The sequence below is a fragment of the Entelurus aequoreus genome, linkage group LG17 (assembly GCF_033978785.1).
Source record: "Entelurus aequoreus isolate RoL-2023_Sb linkage group LG17, RoL_Eaeq_v1.1, whole genome shotgun sequence".
NCBI lineage: Eukaryota > Metazoa > Chordata > Actinopteri > Syngnathiformes > Syngnathidae > Entelurus > Entelurus aequoreus.
This window is the reverse complement of record NC_084747.1, coordinates 5198859-5204858: the sequence shown is the minus strand read 5'-3', so window position 1 is coordinate 5204858 and position 6000 is coordinate 5198859. Positions and strand designations below refer to the sequence as shown.

Sequence of the window (6000 nt, the reverse complement as noted above, 5' to 3'; positions counted from 1 at the left end):
AAAAAACAGATAAAAAAAATAATAATTGAAAAAAAATATATATATATATATATATATATATGTTTTAAAAATATATTTTTTACCCAGTAACAAGCGGTAGAAAAAGGATTGATGAATGGGCGAAAAAGGACAGATTAAAAAAAATAAATAACTAAAAAATATGATATATATATATTTTTTTTACTCAGTAACAAGTGGTAGAAAATGGATTGATGGATGGGCGAAAGAAGGACAGATTTTTTTAAAAATAAATAAAAATATATTTATATATATATTTTACCAAGTAACAAACGGTAGAATATGGCTTGATGGATGGGCGAAAAAGGACAGATTAAAAAAAATAATAACTAAAAAAAAATTATATATATATTTTTTTACTCAGTAACAAGCGGTAGAAAAAGGCTTGATGGATGGGCGAAAAAGGACAGATTAAAAAAAATAAAAAAATTACAAAAAATATATATATATTTTTTTTTACTCAGTAACAAGTGGTAGAAAAAGGCTTGATGGATGGGCGAAAAAGGACTGATTAAAAAAAAAAAATTACAAAAAATATATTTATTTTTTTTACTCAGTAACAAGCAGTAGGAAATTGATTGATGGATGGGCAAAAAAGGACAGATTAAAACTTTTTTTTTTTAAAAGAAAACATTATTTTATTTTTTTACTCAGTAACAAGTGGTAGAAAAAAAGGGATGGGCGAAAAAGGACGGATTAAAAAAATAACTAAAAAAAATATATATATATATATTTTTTACTCAGTAACAAGCGGATAGAAACAAGATTGATGGATGGGCGAAAAAAGACAGATTAAAAAAAAAAGAATTACAAAAAAATATATATATATTTTTTTTTTACTCAGTAACAAGCGGTAGAAAAAGGATTGATGGATGGGCGAAAAAGGACAGATTAAAAAAAATTATAATAAAAAAAATATATATGTATTTATTTTTTGTACTCAGTAACAAGCAGTAAAAAAAGGATTGATGGATGGGCAGAAAAGGACAGATTAAAACGTTTTTTTTTAAAAGAAAACCTTTTTTTTTTTTTTTTTTACTCCGTAACAAGCTGTAGAAAAAAATGGATGGGCGAAAAAGAACAGATTAAAAAAATAATAACTAAAAAAAAATTATATATATATTTTTTTACTCAGTAACAAGCGGTAGAAAATGGATTGATGGATGGGTGAAAAAGGACAGATTAAAAAACATTTTCATAAAAAAATAAAAAATAATAAATATTTTTTTATTCAGTAACAAGCGTTAGAAAAAGGATTGATAGATGGGCGAAAAAGGACAGTTAAAAATAAATAAATTTAAAAGACACATTTTTTTTTTGCTTTTTCACTCAATAAGAAACGGTAGAAAAAGGATGGATGGGCGAAAAAGGACAGATTAAAAATAATAATAATTTAAAAAATATATATATATATTTTTTTAACTCAGTAACAAGCGGTAGAAAATAGATTGATTGGATGGGCGAAAAAGGACAGATTAAAAAAAATTATAATAAAAAAATAAATAAAAAAAATGTTTTACTCAGTAACAAGCGGTAGAAAAAGGATTGATGGATGGGCAAAAAAGGACAGATTAAAACATTTTTTTTTTAAAGAAAACTTTTTTTTTTTTACTCAGTAACAAGCGGTAGAAAAAGGATGGATGGGCGAAAAAGGACAGATTAAAAAAAATAATAACTAAAAAAAATATATATATATATTTTTTTACTCAGTAACAAGCGGTAGTAAATAGATTGATGGATGGGCGAAAAAGGACAGATTAAAAAAAATTATAACAAAAAAATAAAAAATAACACTTTTTTTTCACTAGTAACAAGCGGTAGAAAAAGGATTGATGGATGGGCGAAAAAGGACAGTTTCAAACATTTTTTATTTTTTTTCAAACATTTTTTGTTTTTGTTTTACTCGGTAACAAGTGGTAGAAAAAGGATGGATGGGCGAAAAAGGACAGATTAAAAATAATAATAATTAAAAAAAAATATACAGTATATATATATATATTTTTTAAACTCAGTAACAAGCGGTAGAAAATAGATTGATGGATGGGCGAAAAAGGACAGATTAAAAAAAATTATAATAAAAAAATAAATAAAAAAAATGTTTTACTCAGTAACAAGCGGTAGAAAAAGGATTGATGGATGGGCAAAAAAGGACAGATTAAAACATTTTTTTTTAAAGAAAACATTTTTTTTTTTTACTCAGTAACAAGCGGTAGAAAAAGGATGGATGGGCGAAAAAGGACAGATTAAAAAAAAAAAAACTAAAAAAAAAATAATATATATTTTTTTACTCAGTAACAAGCGGTAGTAAATAGATTGATGGACGGGCGAAAAAGGACAGACAAAAAAAAATTATAACAAAAAAATAAAAATAACACTTTTTTTTCACTAGTAACAAGCGGTAGAAAAAGGATTGATGGATGGGCGAAAAAGGACAGATTAAAACAATTTTTTTTTTTTTTTAAACATTTTTTGTTTTTGTTTTACTCGGTAACAAGTGGTAGAAAAAGGATGCATGGGCGAAAAAGGACAGATAAAAAAAAAAATAACTAAAATTTTTTTTTATATATATATATATATACTTATAGAAAAAAAAAAAAAAAAAAATATATATATGTATATATATATATATATATATATATATATATATATATATATATATATATATATATATATTTTACTGGGACTACCCGCGGGCCGTAGTATGGGGACCCCTGGGCTACACAGTAGGGCGGATGTTTTGACGTACTTTCCTCCCTTTGCATGCAGTAATTCAGGAGTACAAGAATTTGCTAACACAAACATCATACAACTCCAGGACAGAGTCTAGCATTCAATTTGTCACGGTCCATCCAAATTAGTTTTCCGCTCATTTGGTCAAGTTGTTCAAATCACAAGCCCGGGTTTTAGACCGAAATGGAGAAATGGTGGTAGAAGTTGAAATACAAGGGGCACTAAGCTCTGGGGGTTTGTGCTGGGCACCGGTGATATAGCGTTCTTTTTCTGTAGTCCTGAGTGATTGCAAACTTGGGTGTTGCGTCATGCATTCTAAGTCACCCCCCGGGGTCCACTTTGACCAGAGTCTTGTTGTTTCCGCAGAGACAATGAAAGCTCAAAATGCGCAACTTAAGTATTATCGTCTTCCTCCCTGTGTTGGAACATGTTTGTTCCACATGGCGGATGCTGTAAACAAACCTCCCCGCGCCCTCGCCCATAATAATCAGGCTCATCTCCATAATCCATCTCCGCTTGCCGGCAAAGGGATACACTTCAGCGTGTTGGAAATTGCCACCGGCGAACAATAAGGCCTCGTCATATAACGACCGGAGGTGGTGCGTCGCTGCGCATTGGGCTAATGCATCGTGGGAATGGCGCGGATGCTATTAAGGCGGCGCAGGAGCGGGCGGGGAATGATGAAATAATGGAGCCGGTGTCAAGGATAGGGCTGATGTATTGTCGACGCTTAGTGTGGCAGGCCTCGGCAAAAAAAGGTATTTGGGGGGAAAAGCGCCGCACGCTTGGAGCTGGAGGCGTGTAGCGACATAATCTCGGCACAGGCCCATTGTCATGCCGGGACGTCCAGCGGGGAAGCTTTGTCACGGCGCTGTCAAAGCGCTTCCGAATGAGCGGCGCCGCGCCGTCGATGCCAGCCCTCTCTCGTCGATACGAGCGCAATTTGTCCGAACGCCTGCTGGGACTCACGCAGAGACCACCGAGTTGATTATCAGAGCCTGTCCTCCACGACGGATGCTTCCCGCAAACTGTGCTCCTCTTTGAAGCTAATAAGCTGGCCTGTTGAACAAGTCCTGTGGCAAAGCAAAGTTTGATGTCCTTCAAGCCGCCGTGAACACTGCCTTCATGTTTATCTTTCATATTCTCGTCCAGATCGTACTTTTCAAATCTAGTGGGCCTACTGTCGCGTTCATACTGGTATTTTTGTCCTGCCTGTTATGGTTAAACAGGGGAGGTGACGGCAACTGACACCAGGGGCTGGTATAGCTTTATGTATTTATTATATATATAGACCATATACACTACCGTTCAAAAGTTAGGGGTCACATGGCCGTGCCAGCAATCGGAGGGTTGCTGGTTACTGGGGTTCAATCCCCACCTTCTACCATCCTAGTCACGTCCGTTGTGTCCTTGGGCAAGACATTTCACCCTTGCTCCTGATGGGTGCTGGTTAGCGCCTTGCATGGCAGCTCCCGCCATCAGTGTGTGAATGTGGAAATACTGTCAAAGCGCTTTGAGTACCTTGAAGGTAGAAAAGCGCTATACAAGTATAACCCATTTATCATTTATCATTTATTGAAATGTCCTTATTTTTGAAGGAAAAGCACTGTACTTTTCAATGCAGATAACTTTAAACTAGTGTTAACTTTATAGAAATACACTCTATACATTGCAAATGTGGTAAATGACTATTCTAGCTGCAAATGTCTGGTGTTTGGTGCAATATCTACATAGATGTATAGAGGCCCATTTCCAGCAACTATCACTCCAGTGTTCTAATGGTACAATGTGTTTGCTCATTGGCTCAGAAGGCTAATTGATGATTAGAAAACCCTTGTGCAATCATGTTCACACATCTGAAAACAGTTTAGCTCGTTACAGAAGCTACAAAACTGACCTTCCTTTGAGCAGATTGAGTTTCTGGAGCATCACATTTGTGGGGTCAATTAAACGCTCAAAATGGCCAGAAAAAGAGAACTTTCATCTGAAACTCGACAGTCTATTCTTGTTCTTAGAAATGAAGGCTATTCCACAAAATTGTTTGGGTGACCCCAAACTTTTGAACGGTAGTGTATATAATAATAATCAAACAACGCTAAATATACTAACTAAGGAAATGAAGTGTGACAAAATCCAAGAGTATGTATGGTGTAAGGCTATGCGTTGTAGATTAGCTGTTGAGTGTTACCGTAAATGTTGAACGAGATACGAGGAAGTCCAGGGGAGAGAAAAGTCTACAGGTCAGAGTCCAAAGGCAGGGAAGTCAAGGATCGAGGGAGGCAGTCAGAGTCCAGAGGGAGATCCGGGGAAAAGTGAGACGCACAGCTGACTTTCCAGGTGACGGAGGGTATGTACGCCAACAGAAGACTATACTCCGGCGCCGCATGGCAGGTTGTGCAAGCTTATGAAGGCAGCTCGTTCATCCCAGGCAGGTGTGCTGATTACAGATCTCCTGCAGCTGTACGGAGGTGCGCCCGCAGCGGAGAGGAAACGCCCTTGGGCTCTCACTGGAGCGTGCAGACGGATGAGCGGCGTTGGCAGGAGTCTGGGCCGGAACGTTGCCACAAAAAAAACCCATAAAAAACAGTAAAAACATCAAGTCCGGACTTGATTGGGCAGCTTTTCTTACATACGAGACCTGACCCAAATATTTCAATTTTTTATTTTTTTTTATTTTACACTGTAAACCCGAATCAATCAATCAAAGTTTACTTATATAGCCCTAAATCACGAGTGTCTCAAAGGGCTGCTCAAGCCGCAACGACATCCTCGGCTCAGATCCCACATCAGGGCAAGGAAAAAGTCAACCCAATGGGATGACAATGAGAAACCTTGGAGGGGACTGCAGATGTGAGGATGTCCTGTTCGGAATGGTCCGTTTGCATCCCGGGGGAACCAACCCCGCAGCAAGCTGCGACCCCCCGCACGTAACAGAAAGAAGCCAGCATTCAGTTCCCCCGCAAAGGACATCAGGAAGGCTTCGGCTCGCGGCAGAAATGTGCCGATCGTACTGGACGCTAGGGCTAACACTTAGCATGGACTAGAGACAGGCAATGCTCACGTAATAGAAGCTTGAAGCAAACAAAAAAGCCAGGCCGACTGACCGGCAAAGGCAGGCTTAAATAATGCCTCTGATTAGTGCTCGGGGAACAGGTGAGCGTCCCGAACACCAATCAGAGGCAGGTGAAAATAATAAGCAACCATGGTAACTAAAACAAACTCAAGGGTGCACAAAACAGGAACTGAGGAAGT

The 6000-nt window shown here is 37.1% G+C and overlaps 1 protein-coding gene across 2 annotated transcripts in view; it reads left to right on the top strand.

Moving 5' to 3' along the window:
• ksr2 (kinase suppressor of ras 2) overlaps positions 1–6000 on the top strand; it is a 248332-nt gene that overhangs the window by 143656 nt on the left and 98676 nt on the right. The window lies entirely within an intron of this gene.